The following is a 19,033-nucleotide window of genomic DNA, read 5'->3' as shown; positions in this document are numbered from 1 at the left end:
CTGTGTGTGTGTGTGTGTGTGTGGTGGGTGTTGTGTGGTGTGTGTGGTCTGTTGTGTTGTGTGTGTGTGTGTGTGTGTGTGTGTGTGTGTGTGTGTGTGTGGTGTGTGTGTGTTGCGTGCGTCTCTTCTCTCTACCTCCTGTTGAATCCTCTTGAACTCAGCCTCCATGTTCTCCAGCTCCTGTCTGCAGTCCAGTACCTGCTCACTCTTCTCCTCTCTGAGCGGGAGGGAGGGAGGGAGAGGAGGAGAGAAAGAGATGGAGAGGAGAGGGAGGGTGTAAGTATGCAGAGCTTTTCTTAATGTTGCCGCACAAAACGCATGCACGCCACCCGCAACGGTCCCGACTTCTACCCCCATCCACTCAGACAGATACAGTAGGCTCCAAGTCATACAGCCATTAATATACAGCTCTCGGAGAAGACATTTAACATGTTCAGTTTAATATTATATAAGAGAACCCTTTGAAGAACCCCTTGTGTTTTCCATGTAGAACCCCTTTTGGGACCCTTTTTTTCTAAGAGTGCAGATATGGATAACTGGCTCCTGCTGCTTGGCCACATCCACCCACACACTGCAGCACCCAGACCATCACCTTCCTCCACCCCCAGGTCCTCTGGAAGTAGCACCACACTGACCGTACTACGGCATCCAATGCATGACCATGTTTTTAGAATCCCTAGAGAAAAGCTTCTCTCGTACGTGTTTCTCACAAACCTATCACTTTGTGAATGCATTCCTACAACCGAAACTGTTACATTTCTAGGGACAGAACAGATAGTGTTGGGTTGCATTATGAGGATACTGTACTGTACTGACCGGGGCTTTAGAGTCAGCATGTCCCGGTTAGACAATGAAAGCGATAAAGAGAGAAGAGATGGAGGGCTGAATCAGGTCTGGGAGGGAGGAAGAGGGCCAAAGTGGACAATGGCGATGCAAGGCCCTGGAGGTTCATGCCAGAGGAGAGAATCTGGGCCAAACTATCCCCAGACACCTTCTCCTGTATCCTTCAGGATCCTCTCTCTCCTCTCTCTCTCTCTCTGCTCTCTCTCTCTCTCTCTCTCTCTCTCTCTCTCTCTCTCTCTCTCTCTCTCTCTCTCTCTCTCTCTCCTCTTCTCTCTCTCTCTCTCTCTCTCTCTCTCTCTCTCCTCTCTCTCTCCTCTCTCTTCTCTCCTCTCTCTCTCTCTCTCTCTCTCGCTCTCTCTCTCTCTCCTCTCTCTCTCTCTCTCATCTCTGCATAATCTTCTTAATTCAGATAGAGCTTGTCTATTGAAGTCTGTTTCATCTCTAACATCATTGGGCTTAATGGAGACATTGTGTTAACGATTAGGCTTCAAAGCAAGTGAGGTAGATTAATACACAAAAGTGAAAAATAAACATATCAAATTAACAGTAAACATTGAACTACAGAAGTTTCAAACAAGAAAAGACATTACAAATATGTCATAGTATATTATACAGTGTTGAACATTACAAATGGACACACACACATGGACCTCCTCTCTAACATGACACACAGTATCCTTACTTCTATCAGAGATTATTCAGATGAATGTACACTATGCTTTAGTGTAGATAAAGCCGTAGTGCTTAGCTAGTGACCGTGGCTACACCTCAACACTGTTTTCTACAACAGTAGCTTGATCTCCTGACTTCCTAAATCTGTTTTCCTGAAAGGAGAAAGAGAGATTTSTTATTTATTTTCATGCCTAAAACATGGTTTTACATCAACTGGGTTACATGGTCAGGGAAACCTCTCATACATYCAGTGAAATTCAAAGACTTTAATATTCAAAAGATAAATACAGTGTAGATAGTTTTGTTTAAACTGTAGGTTTATTTTAAGACAGGGGCTACTTCCCAGCATTTTCCTCTCCCCACTTGAGAGAACTTTTGCCGTATATTTACCTCACGACGGTGTCCCATGTATGCTAAAACTCTTTCCCGTGTCGGTGTCCGTATCAGAACTCTGTGTTGCTAGCGGAGGCCCGGTCAGCCCGTACGTACCGTGACGAGCTGGATGCCCTGAGAGAGAGGGCCATCAGGGCTGACAAGCTGGAGAGCGAGGTGGGACGATACCGCGAGAAACTACACAACATGGAGTTCTACAAGGCCAAAGTGGAGGTACGGTACCGTACGGAGAAACACATTCAATACARTATAGCRTGATTAACAGCCACATTGAAAACAAAACGCTGTTTTACCTTAAAAAGTGAATTTTGTCCACGGTTAAATTTAGATCAGAACGTTTCAGAATGCAAAGAACCACAAGTACAAATATTTCAAATCAAATGTTGAAGGTTTTACAAATTACTGTTATCGCACTTTGCAAAAACTTAGCTAGATCTCAAACAATACTTCATGTGTTTCATCATTTAACAATTGACATAAATCTGTTGTTGTCATGTACCCGACAGGAGTTTGTTTGTAACAGCGTTGATTTGTGTCTTATCTTGTAGGAGCTGAAGGAGGATAACTCTGTGTTGCTGGAGACCAAGGCTGTACTGCAGCAGCAGCTGGAGGGGTGGAGGGCCCGCTCTGATAAACTACACCAGCTAGAGAAACACAGTTGCTGCTCAACGCCAGGGTCCAGTCATGGAACAGGTAGAAAACACGGAGTATTATGCAGTGGATTACATGTATGTAAACGGTGGTTAATATAACGTTGAGGGGAAACAGGTTTAAGGGAAGGATAGGAAAGGGACTGGTCTTAGTGCCGGGGAGGATGTGTATTGGAGATACATTGCGATGGAACAGGTTGATGGACAAAGAGGATCATACATGCTTGGGTTATGTTGTGGACATGTGTGTGCCCTGGGCAAAAGGTCATACTTTCAACGAAGTAGATAGAGAAATAGGAAGTTGAATATCTTTAGAATAACAACGTCATCTCACCCTCGTCCTCTCTCTCGGCCCTTCCCAGGAGAAGGAGGTGGACAGGAGGCGCATGGAGGAGCTGCAGGAGGAGAACCTGGCCCTGGAGCTGGCCCAGAGGAGGAGGCATGGAGGAGTCACAGCACCTGGGATGGGAGCTGGAGCAGCTCTCCAGGAGCCCCGACAACTCACAAGGGTAAGGCTGACAGTCTTACTCTACCCACTTCATCTGCCCGTGGGAGCAATGGTACTTATGGGAAGAGAAGTGACATGTGAAATATCATTCTAACGTTATGGACTATCTCTATATGGCGCAAAAAGGATAACTTCAATAAGATCATTCATTTCAGTCATTATCTCACCTGTCTGTTCATAGTGGAGGTTATGTAACAGCTAGTTCGTATTTCCTGTCATCCTTTCGGTCTGATGGTTGTGTTCAGGTCAGAAGTCTCTGGGTGAGGAGGTGGTTGATGGGACCAGGAGTCATCTGCTGAGGCTGGAGAGAGAGAACCAAAGCCTGCTCAGGACCATAGAGGATCTGAGAGCTGCTGACCTCAGCCTGGGACCGCAGCACAACCATAACCATGAGCACACGCGGAGGGACAGCCAGCGACCCACAAACACGGTAACTAGCCAGGGACCACGACCACAAACATGAAACAATAGACACACCAGCTGCTCAGGGAGCACACGTACAACCATCAACCCACACATTGGATTCCGTCGACTCTATCGAACTATAGCAGTGAACGGTGGTATTTCCATGTGAAAATGTTGGTCGTGTTTCCTTGTTTATTAGGCTGAGGTGGTTAGAGAGTACCTTGGCAGTTTAGACAACACCTCCTGGGAGCAGTCTGAATTGGTCATCAAAGAGATTGTGACATTGACATAGACACATCACATCACAGGGACCCAAAGTGCAACGGAGTGTCGGTCGACCTAGAGGGAGAGATTGACCGACTGGAGAGAGAGAGCGAGACCCTCAAGGAGAAGATGGACCTTCAGAAAGCAAGAGAAAGGCCAACTCGAAGACGGAGAGTCTTGCCATCTGAGTGACCCCATGGCTGACCCGGAAGCAGTAGCTAAAGACAACACCCGCAATCTCCTTCAACCAGGCGCTTCAGTGTCTCTGACTCGCGACACCTCTACCCGCCCTAAGAACAAGAGTCCACGGTCGGGAGAACAGTAGCACGGGGCTGCAGACGAGGGCTTCCTCGTCATCCACTAAGCACACAGAGCGTCTGGAAGCTAAGTGTAGAGCCCTGACACAGAGAACCAGCGGCTTCAGGCTGCCCTGACAACACAGGTTGGTCTTCTGTGAGAATGTTGTGGTACTGCTGTCTCTTTGTAGCGTTTCGGCTCTGTTGCGTTAGATACAGAGGGCATTGAATGGGGCAATGTGAAACGCTTTATTTGTTCAGGGATCCATATGCCTGTTGATTTTTGTGCTCTGTATGCCGGCAAACCTAATAATTGATGATTGGTGATTAATGAAGTAGCCTATATTAATTCAGACGTATTATTATTTATTTTTTATCCACCCACCCTCGCACATGCCCATCCATCCAACCACCTATCCATCCACCCCCACACCCTTCCATCCATACATCCACTCACCTCCAGGCCGGAAGCTCCAGCGACTGGAGGCCGAGGTCCACGAGCTGGAGGCTGAGAACCAGATCCTGCAGGCTGGCTGGAGAGCTGAGGATTCTCTCGCGGCGCATGGAGCAGCTGGAGCAGGAGAAGCAGACCCTGGAGCAGGAGGCTTCAGGCCTGGAGAAGATAAGAGGAGGCTGGAGAAGGAGAACCGCAGGCTGAGGCAACAGCAGAGATCCAGGACTCTACCCTGGACGGGAGCAACCTGAGGGTGGCTAGTCTGGAGAGAGAGAACAGGTATGATGCTAATGGTCACCATGATATGATCGGTGTGCTAGCAACGTCAGGGTTGTGGGTTTGATTCCCGCTGGATCACATGTACAGTTGAAGTCGGAAGTTTAACATACACCAAATACATTTAAACTCAGTTTTTCACAATTCCTGACATTTAATCCAAGAAGAATTCCTTGTCTTAGGTCAGTTAGGATCACCACTTTACTTTAAAATGTTAAATGTCAGAATAATAGTTGAGAGAATGATTTATTTAAGTTTTATTTCTTTCATCAAATCAAATCAAATCTTCTGGCCCATCTCATTCCCAGTGGCCAGAAGTTTGCATACACTCAATTAGTATTTGGTAGCATTGCCTTTAAATTGTTTAACTATGGTCAAACGTTTTGGGTAGCCTTTTGGTAGCCTTCCACAAGCTTCCCACAATAAGTTGGGTGAATTTTGGCCCATTCCTCCTGACAGAACTGGTGTAACTGAGTCAGGTTTGTAGGCCTCCCTGCTCGCACACACTTTCTCAGTTCTGCCCACAAATATTCTATAGGATTGAGTGCAGGACTTTGTGATGGCCACTCCAAACCTTGACACTTAAGCCATTTTGCCACAACTTTGGAAGTATGCTTGGGGTCATTGTCCATTTGGAAGACCCATTTGCGACCAAGCTATAACTTTCTGACTGATGTCTTGAGATGTTGCTTCAATATATCCACATAATTTCCCATCCTCATGATGCCATCTATTTTGTGAAGTGCACCAGTCCCTCCTGCAGCAAAGCACCCCACAACATGATTGCGCCACCCCAGTGCTTCACGGTGGGATGGTTACTTCGGCTTGCAAGCCTCCCCCTTTTTCCTCCAAACATAACGATGGTCATTATGGCCAAACAGTTCTATTTTTTGTTCATCAGACCAGAGGACATTCTCCAAAAAGTACGATCTTTGTCCCCATGTGCAGTTGCAAACCGTAGTCTGGCTTTTTTATGGCGGTTTTGGAGCAGTGTCTTCTCCTTGCTGAGTGGCCTTTCAGGTTATGTCGATATAGGACTCGTTTTTACTGTGGATATAGATACTTTTGTACCTGTTTCCGACTTCAACTGTATAAAAAAGTATGCACTCGTATACAAATGTATCTACTCATATACAATACAATATACAAACATGTGTGCCCTGACTGTACTGTAAGTTGCTTTGGATAAAAGCATCTGCTAAATGGTTTATATTTCTATTAAATTATTAACAGGGGATGGGAAGGAGGTGGAGAGGCTGAAGGAGGTGAGGAGAGGGTCAAGGGGCTGGAGAGGGATAACAGAGAGCTGGCCAAGCAGGAGCGATCAGCAGAGGCCCTGGTCACCTGAGAGAGGTGACACCATCAGATCAGCGTTAGCTTCTTATGTGTTAACTCATGTTATTTCAGTGTGCCTGACATGACAGATTTGTAAGTTTCCTTATGGAAAGATAAAGTTAAGCAACCTTGAAGTCGTGGCGATTTAGATCACATGTCATTGTTTTTGATTTAACAGCTCTCTGATAAATAGTTAACTGGTCACAAGAGCTTTACATGGCTGCAAGAGGAGTCTGAAATATATGATGATACAAAAAACCGATATGGTCTGACCGTTCTTTTCCTCTGTAGGAGTTGGTGAGTGACAAGCTGAAGACCCAGCAGAGGGAGAATGAGCTGGAGAGGCTGGCCCACGAGCTGGAGATGAGAGTCCTCAACCAGGACGCATCACCACAGAGTGACGAGGAAACTCCAGACAACAGGTGAAACACTGGACACAGCGCGGTTCATGCAACTGATTTAGTCTACCCCCCATAAACCAGGTTAGGTGATAGTTACACAAATCTTCAATTCAGTTYGTGAATGGCTGTGTTATACACATAACAATAGATTGGTGAGTTATTTTTCAAGTCCGTGACAAAATACAGAAAAATATGTCTACTTTCCCCTCCCCCACGTGTTGTTCTAAATCCCCCTTTATTTTATTTCCCTCTCCGCAGTAGGTTCAAGATGTTGGAGTCTGAGCTGGAGTCGTCTCTGAAGAGGTCCCTGCAGATCAAAGAAGACAAGATGGCTGCCGTTGARGCTCGTCTGCAGGAGTCCTCCACCCTCAACCAGCAGCTACGTCAAGAGCTCAAGACTGTGAGTCTGGCCTAAAGTTCCTCCGTTTCAAAGGGAAACTATACCTTGTCTACATTCATTCACTTTTACATTGGAATTCTTTTTCAAAGCATATTGAAGCCTGAAGTTGACAAATGGCCTCGCTCAGTAGCGGTATCTGACCTTTGATCTTGACCCCCTACAGGTGCGTCTGAACTACGAAGCCCTGTTGCAGAGGGAGGAGGAGGAGCATGCGGCCCGTAGCCCCACCCCTCAGAGGGAGAGTGACAGGGCGGTAAGCGGRTGGCAGTGGGAGAGCCAGGAGGCYACCAGGGAGCTGCTGAGGGTCAAGGACCGCCTCATCGAGGTGGAGAGGAACGTGAGTGGAGAACTTTGTGTCATCATGTTGTGACTAAGCASTAAATTTGATGCTCTTATTTCAATGTTTATATWTTCTGAAATGCATCTGACTTTGTTTAAAGTCCTCCCAATAATGACTATGGGATGATAGAAGTCAAACCTACTTTACATTTTAGTCATTTAGCAGACGCTTCATTATTTAATTACATTACATTGCCACRTTAATGCAACTGTTATCCATCTCAACCAGACTATTACTATGGATCAACACCAGCTTCCCATTTTTTCTATGTATTATTGACTTGTCCCTCTTTTCCTCCCCTACTGCAGAATGCCACACTGCAGGCAGAGCGTCAGGCACTGCAGGCCCAGCTCAGACAGCTGGAGACCCAGTCAGACGGCCTGCAGGCTCAGATCCTGGCCCTGCAGAGACAGACCGCCTCCCTGCAGGAGAACAACACGGCTCTCCAGACACACAACGCTAACCTGCAGGTTAGAGGAGCAACATTCCTGATATACTAATATACTCCCAGTATACTGATGAGATACTCAAAATACACAAATACACACACACTGATTTAATGCTTCCAAAATATGAACTTTTATTTTGAAGTGAGTACTTTTATTTTGAAGTGAAATCTGTGTGCAGATATCCATTATGCATTAGATGCATCTTGTTTTTATACCTAGGACTCAAGTTGCCTCATATAATGCCATTCTAATGGAACCTGATACTGTAAGGGTGGTGTTACATGAAGCAGTTTGAATGCAACTTTAGTTGATTTGTTAAATGTGAACCACTTCCTATAGAGTCCTTTCATACATGGTATGAGTAGTATTTCATCTTATACAGTATAAACTCATACCTTTGAATTACAACCTTTTCTCACATAATARTCATCTCCACTCCTATCCATCCACAGGTGGAGAAGTCCACTCTGAACTCCCAGAGTGCATCACTCCTGGCCCAGAATGCTCAGCTCCAATGCCAACAATCCAGCACTGAGGGTGATAAGGAGGTGGCCATGCGTGAGCGCGAGGAGCTGCGCGGCGTGTACGACCAGCTCCTGAGGGACCACGAGAGGCTGGCGGCGCTGCACGAGAGACAAGCCATGGACTACGAGGCCCTGATGGGAAAACACGGCTGTCTGAAGAACGTCCACCGCACTCTGGAGCTGGAGCATAGAACGCTGGAGGACAGGTAGAGTCATGGGTCATGATATACAATTTGAATGCTTGAGTAATGGTTGCTTAAATTCCACCTCTCAACAATAAAGTACATTTTTTTGTGTTGCTATGTTATGTTCTCGTGCAACAATGAGGATATCTGTTGTGCCACCAAGTCAAATGGATCTTGAAAAATCATGTGGATTTTAAAACTACAGTATATAGGTTCTACCCATTCATATTTTATCAAAGACACTCATCARTGGCTGTGACACTCATTTCCCATCCATGCAACAACAACGAAAACAGCAACCGAGGGGAAAGCTCTCTAAATAACCACGATGGTGTGTTGCTGTAGGTACAAAACRCTGCTGCAGCAGAAGGCCAAACTAGAGGGTCTGGAGAAGGCTCTGAGAGAGGAGCAGGACAAGATGTCTGTGGAGAAGGAGCAGCACAGGACCACCGCCTCAGAGTGTCGACAGCTCCGGGATGAGAAGGACTGGTGAGGGACGCACATAGCATAACACACACACACACACACACACAGCATCTCCTAAAGATGACAAAGACTCCCTCTACACACAGCATAGCTCACTACACACATAAGCTCACAATAAAGATAGTTACAGGCTGATAGCTTTTTACATAGAATTCAGASAACTTTGCTTGTCTAACTGTTGTTCTTATCAATATGTTTTSGCCTTACTTTGTCAGAGTGTTTCTTCTATGTATATTTCTATGTGCCCCCAGGCTGAACCAGACGTACCGTCAGCTGTTGAAGGATCAGGAGGAGCTCCAGGCGGACCATAAGAACATGAAGACCCTGCTGAACAGCACCAAGCTGGAGCAGACCAAGCTAGAGTCCGACTTCAACAAGCTCAGAGAGCAGTACCAACAGCTAGACATCACCAACACCAAGCTCACCAACCAGTGTGAGGTATGAAGGATATATTTAAGCAATAAGGCTCGAGGTGGTGTGCGCTAAAATGGACCAATTATACTCGATTAAGGGCTGTTCTTAAGCACGACAAACGCGGAGTGCCTGGATACACCCTTAGCCGTGGTATATTGGCCATATACCACAAACCCCGAGGTGCCTTACTGCTATATAAAACTGGCTTACAAATGTAATTAGACCAATAAAAAGAAATTTGTCATACCCGTGGTATGTCAGACCATAAAATTCAGGTTCGAACCACCCAGTTTCTAATAATACTTTCACCATCCAGGTTCATTTTAGTTAAATTAAAAATATATTTACCTAAAAGCATCCATTTTAATCAATCAAAACTAGATCAACATTCTGTAGTTGTAATGAAGGTGTTGTTGATCGTATTGTAATGAAAACAGTCAGGAGTGCGGCTTCGAACCCTCCACCTTCTGACCCGAATAGACCAGCCAGAGCCATCGACTCGTGAGCCTGTAGCCACAGAAGCTTGCTCAAGTCGATTCTCTATAACCCAGGCTCATTACAGCCCGTGTGGAGCTAAGCTCTCCAGTGACCACACTGCTATGAATTTCTCTATATACGATCTATCTCTCTCTCGCAGTTCACTTCTGTGATCGTGCTCTAACAGACTGTCGAGTCTATTCCTATACATCCTCTTTCCTACATGCGTACACACCAACTCTCCTGAGTATACACACTAGTATAACTGATCTCTTCAAACCATCGATTAGCGAGGTCATTCTTACCGCGTGCTACTCACCTACCCCTTGTGCTGCTGCTATCAATCCTATAACAAAAGCGATCGACTCGTGTGCTCCCGTAGATACGCCCTTAACGAGCTAGCTCGCGCGGCTCCTTTCGACCACAGCTCCATCGATCAACATTGCGTAGAGGTACGAGTGAACATTATATGAACCCAACACCGTCTCTACAACCAGTGTGACCAATCTACTCCCTACCCTAAACAGCAGCGTGAGCAACCACACAGCGACTCACCACTCTCTATCCTCAGTGCATAAACTCGACACCTACAGTGCTCAACCGCGCGAACAAGCGCGAGAGTCCTTAATCCCCCTCGCATCTACTCCTCATCCAGCATCTCAGACCTGTGAACTCGAAGCCGCGGTGAGATATACCCAGACATCTCTATATGAGACAGTTCAGTCTGTCACTGACACCACAGCAAGTGCGTCTCCGGCCTGTCACCCTTAGAAGAGTGAGTCACAGAATCTGACAATCTAGTACGGCGAGACTGAGGTGGTAGGAACATATCCTACGAGCCAGAGCGCGAGTTTGATATCTCCGGCTTCTCATAATGATCTGTCTATGACAATCTCTAGTGTGCGAGCCATGTTGCTGTGTGTACTATGCTGCAATGGCTCTCCACACCTTAGTCGAGCGAGAGCGTCTCATTATGGCGAGTGAGACTACCATATACTCTCCGACAGCACTGCGAACACACCAAAGCCTTATCCCCCTACCTTACACCTGTATGACGTCATTTATCTCTCAGTAGCCATCACGCATACATCATACACATGGATACGCATACATAAATAAGTGAATCTGGACTCGAGCGACACACACATAACCCTGGCGTGAGCTTCTGTACAGAGACTACAAGGATGTATTAACATCGCGTGGCGAGCGACCTACGTGTGCACGTTCTCTCAGCTACTAGTACATATACTCATATATTATTACACCGAGGTCTTACTTAGATATCTTCTGCCCACAACACGTGCGTCCTCCTGGATCCCCTACTACGGTCTGTGGCGTGCAAGTTGGCCTATTGGACATAAATCTCCCCCATTTTGAGTTTAATCTTCTGGACATTATGGGGCACTACAAGCTATGTTGTAATATGTATGAAAGTATGGAAATATAACAATTCACATTCTTTTCACCTGGTCATATTCGTTGCGGCATGCAACGGAAAACGCTTTGCAACGGAAAACGGAAATGAGAGTTCCTTAATTGGACGAGGTACATGGTAGTCCCTCACTGTTCATTCCATTTCTTCCGTTTGCTGCCCTAATAAATACGACCTCGGGTTTGATGGTGTGTTTAAAGTGCCGAGTGCGACAAGTACTTGTGGACGGTTGAGACAGTTCATGTCAGAGTTTATTCTAAGACGTAAACACACCAGCCGTCTTTGCGGCAGCGACACCTCTTCTGTTGATGTTACCTCTCTGTGTGAAACACGGTGTTTCTCTCTCTCCTCTCAGAGACAAGCTGAACGAGCTGAGGAGACAGAAGGAGAAGCTGGAGGAGAAGATCATGGATCAGTATAAGTTCTATGACCCCTCACCCCCACGGAGGTACAGTGCCGTTTGGACAGGAAATGAATTCACTTTGACAGTGACAAGATTCATTAGTTTGGATACAGTATTAGTTAGTTTTACCTGTTTATTTTTAAGACAATTTTCCCATCAGGGACAAAGTTTTTCTTTTTCTATATCGATTTTATATTTTATATATATATTATATTTCCCGAGGCGTGGGAACTGGATCGCCCTGAAAATGAGGAAGCTGATGAAGCCGAGGAGCCGCGAGCGTTGTGGCCCCGCCTCCTCTTCTGACCACCATCGCTCCCTCACCCCCACACGCTCCGGGTCCTTCGAGGCCCTCCCGCCCACCTCCCCCTCTGCTCCCTGTTGCCAGGACAACGACTCCTTCGTGGGTTCGGACGGCTCGGGTGGGTCCACCACCTCCCCCCGGAGGAGCAGCAGTGAGTATGACCTCCTTATCCCCTCCCATTGGTCCCGTCTGAGAGCCCTGATAGGCCAGGCAGAAACGGGCTGTCCAATCACGCTCCGCCATCACCGCAGGCCCACCCGCCCTGCTACGAGCTATAGGCCAAGAAGAGAAAGCGACAGCTAGGCCCCTTCCCCCGCCACGGCCGACCCCGCAGCCACGGCCATCAGGGATAGAACATATGGGCGGAGCCAGTTACTGCAGGGAACCTCCCCCAGCCACCACCGATTGGACAGGGAGACAGAAGTCACTCAATTGCTACATCTTTATTTTACGGCCCTACAAGACAGACTCCTCCTATTTGTATCAAGATAGACCCGCCTCCCAGGCTTTTTACACAGATATCTATGAGAAGGAATAAAAATGATCTGTTGGAAGCTCATCTGTTGCTGTGCCATTGTATAGGAGTCCTGGGTAAGAAATCCTCATACACACTTGACTTCTGAAGTGGTAAKATGTAGGGCTGCTCTGTCTGTATCTACCCTGTATAGCAGGATAACTCACCTCTGACCCTACGAGGTCCGGAGCCTGCTGCTTCTCTGTTCTACATAACAATTAATTGCACACACCTGGTGTCCCCAGGTCTAAATCAGTCCCTGATTGGAGGGGAACAATTTAAAAAAGGCAGTGGAACTGTCTTGGAGGTCCAGAGTGTAGTTTGAGGGCTGTGTTGTATACGTGGGTTTCTATGACAGACATGCAGAAACAGTTGTTACTTAGTGTTGCACTATGGGTATGTCTGCATGTTTCTTTACGTGGATCCTTCCCTCAATAAGGCCAAACTCGTGTTTTGTCTATTTCTGTCTTTCCMCATGTCTGTTTTGTGTGTGTTAACGTGTTCTCTCCGTTCCCCTCCCTTCATCCTCCCCTGTTTCTCCCTCCCCTGTCCCTTGTTGTCCCACACYGTAAAGTGTCCACTCTGAAAATCTTTCCCCTTATGAGGAACAGACTGAAGGATAAGGACAAAGTCAAGTCCTTCTTTCGTCGTTCCATGTGTAAGAAACATGATGGGTCGATGTCTCGTGACTACCTCATCTTGGCTGCAACCTGCCTATTTTCTCATCATTAGCGAACTATTAGCCTGGGTCCCAGATCTGTTTGTGCTGTCTTGCCAACTTCTTAGGATTGASAAKTCCATASAAAGTWGGCAAGACAGCACAAACAGATCTGGGACCCAGGCTAGTGAACTATGCTTTACCTTATTCTTTAGTCTACCATTGTTTTAATGARTGCAGCAGAAATMSTCCTAGACAATACTCTGTGTAATTCCGTGTAGAGTTCTGCCAAGTGTGCAGCTTGGCAACCTTCCTATTATTGAGTTCAGCCATAATATTGCTATATATTGCAATTTTGATACCCATACCCACTCTTTCTCTCTGTTAGCATAAGCATCCGCCACCATATATATTTTTACTCTTCAGTTCTCCATGCAGTTCTGTAGAGTTACACAAGAGGTCGGGGGAATACTGCATTGCAGAACACTGGTACTGCATAATGTTTTAGTTTCTCGGGACCACATTGCTGGAAGGCAGGAAGACTCTGACGGAGGTTGTGMGGCTAAAACCGTAGTTATTGATAAACGTCATACTTTTCAAGTGAAGTGTGTAGAACCTTCTCTCCTTTGAATGAAAGACAGGAAGGGAAAGAAAATATAGGACTTCCCCATTACCAGAGGCAACTCAAGTCATCTCTCTCCACCTCCACCCCCAGCCCTGAATGACCTGGACAAACTGAATGACTTGGTGTACCCCTCAACCCTGTCTGAGGACCCTGAGCAGCTAGAGGGGTCAGAGRTCAAGAATGACAGATCCAGGAAGGAGTCTATGACCTCATCCATGAGCGACTCCATCTTGTCCATCATCAACCATCAACACCAGCCCACCACCACTCCTTTGTTTTATCCCACCACCACTGCTGCTGCCGCTGCCACTGATAGCRATGAGCCATGTTTGACAGGTAGAGTCATTCCACCATCCATATTACGTCCTTCCATTTGACATCTTCATCAGCTATCTGCTATGAACACCTTTTGCTGTAGTTTTAAGAATCRTGCTACAAGGGTACATTTGCTAAGGGGTTTGAGCTACAACGTCTCTGTAGGGATGTGTTGCTTCAAACATCTGCAATTCTGTTTGTTTGAATGAACACTACCACTTCCCATTTGCTTCTCTTGCTTTTAACCTGACCAGTTTGACCACAACACCGCCTCACTCCTGSATACCCACACAGTGTTGTCTCATTTTCCGWCCCCTGCCATTTTGTGTTGCACAGACAAGGATTATAATGACAGTGCTGTGGCGACTGACTTTGACGACGGTGATGAACTACAAAACCACGGTAAACAACATCCCGCTAACTCATTATTTGAGGGTTCCCAAATGGCACCCTATTCAGTACACAGTGCACTACTTTTGACCAGAGCTCTATAGGGTGCCATTTGGGATGCAGCACATGTATACAGATGTATAAGGAGGTAAAATGAATAATAAATCAATATCTGTTAACATGACGTTTTTTCAAGTTAATCTCTTATTTTGCTCAAAGTAGGCATTAGTCTGAACAGCTTGATAATACTGCCCTCTATAGGCAGAAATAATGAAACATGCATTTACTAGCTTGTATTGTCGCYTATGCTATGTTTATTTTACATAAAAMGTCTTTATAATACATTGTGAAAATGCATACATTTTCCAGACAGTTGTAATCAAGAGTGTAGCCTGCTGTTGGTGTAACCTAAAGAGRCGTTCTCTCCGCGGTTCCCCCAGGTCTGAATGGCGTGCCGAGCCGTGCCCAGAGCCAGAGCAGCGGAGAGTTCAGCCTCGACAACGAACCCTGGTCCAACGGCAGTAGCCCGGTCCAGCCGCCTCCGTCATCCCGCCGCTCCTCTTCCTCCTGCCTTCCGCCTAGCGATACCTCCACCCCCCGACACACACGGCAGAACCCCTCGCCGACCACACACACACAGCAGCGATCCACYTCCTTAACACACACCAGCAGYAACAARCACAGAGAGAGGGTAGGAGTAAAGAACTCCTCACCTATTGCCATAGCAAACACCCAGGGTTCAGTTCCCTGTAGGGGGAGGGAGGTGGGTAGCACCCAGGACCCCTGGCCCAGAAGGAGTGTCCTCAGGAGGTGTGCCAGCGGGAGCAGAGCCCCCAGCGCCCTTCCGATGGGAATGTCCCCAAAACAGCTCAGGGACAGGTTGCCGTACTATCTCGATCTGGATTAGGTCTGAACAAAGCTCCGGAGACCACCACCACCCGAGCCTCAGCCATGTCCCCGATCGCGGTGCTCTACGTCCAGGGTAAATCTTCCTCGGTGTCTGGGTGTCTCAACTGTTTCTCCACCCCGTTGGGAAGGAGGCGCGTCTAAGAGGGCCATGGTCTCCTACCTCTCTACCACGGGCCAGTAGCGTCATCTCAACAGCCGAGGGTTCCTCGCGACGATCCAGTGTCAACAGTGACTCTAGGGTGATGGCGAAAGTAGGTCCCTTACCTATCTATGGAATCTGATGGGAGCCCGAATCAGGAGACGGACACGGTTAATCAGAATCAGAACAAGCAGAACAATCCAGAAGAACGAGACACTAATAATCAACCACCACCACCAAGCAAACCCCCCAGAGACCCAGCATAGCCATCGATCGACCCAAATCCACCTGCCAGGAATCCCTCTTCGTGGCACCCCGTTCAACCTAGACTCTGTCTTCTCAGACACTATCTTTAGCGAGTCGGTAGTCACCACCACTACTAGTAACAACGGCAATAATAACGTAAGAACCAGACTTTCCTCTGTCTGAACCCAGAACTGGTGCGTAACGTCAGTTGCTCGCCGCTGAGTCAGGAGTCCACTAACGGCACGCGCACCGGACGCATGGAAATTACGGAGCCAAAATGGAGGACAAGAAGACTGTGAGAGTAATACTGTGGAAATGACTCAGTGCTGATTGCTGATGACAAGCAGTTGGTAGTTGCATGTATACAGTCCTGTATTGAGTTCTGCAATAGATACAGGGAGTTGTGAATGTCAGTACCAACGTAGTACCAACATTACCAACTAGTACTAATCATTACCAACGTAGTACCAACATTGTTTAAAAGAGAAGCAAACATCATAATGATTTCCTATTGTGTTGATGCAATAACTGTTCTTCTCCTTATAGGTGCTTTTGAAGTAGTGATGTTTTTGGTTTTAGGCACTTTTCACAATGAAGTCCTAGACATTATAACATTGTGTTATAGAGTATATAAGATCTCTGTTTTTGGGCTGAGATTTAGACTGTATATAATGATAAGATGAATTGAGAACATACAAAGACACATTCACATACTATACTTGTTTCTCTAATGTACAGATTTTTATATTTAGTCCAAATGAAGATGTAAATAAAATGTACTTTTAGGGAATAAGTTGTTGTTTTCAAAAAAGCACATCGACAGTCTTCCTTTGTTGGTTGACAAAAGTTTTCAGTATTATGCGGCCTATGTTTATTAGTATTTTTAAGCCTGTGTTGATATTTTGTTTTTATTTTTGTTTATAGGCCGTGTCAATCTACAAATGCTTAAACTCCCTATTCATATGTACTTTTTGTTGTTCCCACACAGTAGATCTAGTTATACACATAAACCCTTCAACCGGAAAACCATAGCTCTCTGTCCAGAGTGTTGATATTACATACAGACTAGTAGACAACATGTACATTACATTACCATGTTAGTTCAGAACGCTGGACATTACAGTGAACTTATAACAACAAACACAATCAGTAATCATCTTATTAGGAAAAACACACCAATATGGTTCCTCGGTCGAGTGCCATGTCATGTGTCGTGTCATGTGTCATATCAGTGTCATGTCATGTGTCATGTCATGTGTCATGTCATGTGGGGACTGAGTTTTTGTTTGGTTTGTTCAGCTTGTTTGTTTGTTTGCTTTTCATTGTCTCGGCAAAAATCAAATACTGAGATTGTCCTCAGTGAAGATGAAACCTTGTAAATGTAAATGTGTGCATGGACTTCAGGAGCCACAGTTGAATAAAGCCCTTTTCATTCCTTTAATATATTACGTTGAGTCTGTTTTGATTTCGTATTCTAGAGGTTATGAGTGAGAATGCATGTAATTCTCAAGAAAATGTGCAGACAAAAATATAAGCGCAACATGCAACAATTTGAAAGATTTTACTGAGGTGCAGTTCACATAAGGAAATCAGACAATTGAAATAAATGCATTAGGTCCTAATCCATGGATTTCACATGACTGGGCAGGGGTGCAGTCATGGGTGGGCCTTGGATGGCATAGGCCCACCCACCTGGCAGCCAGACCCACCCACTGGGGAGCTAGGCCCAGCCAATCAGAATAAGTTTTTCCCTACAAACGGGGTTTATTACAGACAGAAATACTCCTCGGTCCCTGGTGTGGTCTGACAAATTCGCTAAAACGACATTGGAAACAGCTTATGGTAAAGAAATGAACATTGAATTCTCTAGCAACGGCTCTGGTGAACATTTACGTAGTCAGCATGCCAATTGCACGCTCCCTCAAAACTTCCGACATCTGTGGCATTGTGTTGTGTGACAAAACTGCTCATTTTAAAGTGGCCTCTTATTTGACATGAGGCTGCAGCAGACTGGATCAGGTCATCTCCACCATGGCAACACTGGTGAACAGAACTGGAGACACTAGCCTGCAGCAGACTGGATAGGTCATCTCCACGATGGCAACACTGGTAAGCAGAACCTGAGACACTAGGCTGTATCAGACGATCAGGTCATTCTCCACGTTGTAACACTGGTGACAGAACCTGAGACACTAGGCTGCAGCAGACTGGATCAGGTCATTCTCCACGATGGCAACACTGTGACAGAACTTGAGACACTAGGCTGCAGCAGACTGGATCAGGTCATTCTCACGAATGGCAACACTGGTGACAGAACCTGAGACACTAGCTGCAGCAACTGGATCAGGTCATTCTCCACGATGTCAACACTGGTGGCAGAACTGAGACACTAGGCTGCACAAGCAGACTGGATCAAGGTCATTCTTCCACGACGGTCAACACTGGTGAACAGAACCTGAGACACGGCGCTGTATCAGACTGGATCAGGTTGTCTCCTCGATGGATACACTGGTGGACATAACCTGGGAGTCTGCAGGAGTGTCAGTGGCTCCCTCATCCAGGAAGAAGCTCTTACAGAGGGAAGCTTCTTCCTTTCAGAGCTGGGGAATGTAGGGGGTGACCCAACAGACCAGAGCAGAGAGCTGTCGATGGCATTCGCGTAGTGGTACTTGTCACCAAGTACTCTGCAACGCTCTGACGGATGTTCTGACTCTCTGAATTGGATCCACAGTGTTTGAGTTCGGTTACCGTTGAGATCCACCCTGAAAGAAACACCAACACAGGGTTAACTAACTGATTTCAGCAATTATTCTTCATTGCATTCTTCATATTCTTCATGCATCCCAATAAACATCTTATTTCTCCTGAAGTGTGCAACTCATTCAATAGTTTCAACAATCTAAAAACATTGGCTAGTAAATATTAACCATATTTAATATACCAGTCATTTCTTTCAAATCAGTGAAGGGGGTGAACAAGTGCACATTTTGGGTGGAAGGAGAGATACTTGGGACATATAGTATTTCATTGGCCTAGTAACACCATAGTCAGCTGGAAAACCTCATTTTGTATGGTTACATTGTTTGGTAACTAACAACAAACGCCTAAAGCCAAACCTTATACGTTTTTTTATTTTCTTTCCACTAAGAATCACACATTAATTAATATTTGTATTTAAAGACGGAAATGTATGTTTTTGTTCCTAATGAATTGACTTCGTTGTCCTTAAGGAACAATGTCTGTCTTCAGGGAAGATGAATGAAGCTTGCCATAATAATGCTGTCTCTCTCGATGTTTGTCGATCAAAGAACTGAAGATTTTTTGAG

General features: G+C 46.0%; 1 pseudogene; it reads left to right on the top strand.

The window, feature by feature from the left end:
- The first annotated feature begins 1,962 nt into the window (after positions 1–1,962).
- LOC112073939 (girdin-like) lies at positions 1,963–17,152 on the top strand (annotated as a pseudogene).
- Positions 17,153–19,033: the final 1,881 nt, after the last annotated feature.

This window comes from Salvelinus sp. IW2-2015, unplaced genomic scaffold (assembly GCF_002910315.2).
Source record: "Salvelinus sp. IW2-2015 unplaced genomic scaffold, ASM291031v2 Un_scaffold2431, whole genome shotgun sequence".
Classification (NCBI taxonomy): domain Eukaryota; kingdom Metazoa; phylum Chordata; class Actinopteri; order Salmoniformes; family Salmonidae; genus Salvelinus; species Salvelinus sp. IW2-2015.
Note: the sequence above shows the minus strand (reverse complement) of the source record. Positions and strands in the feature narration are given on the sequence as shown.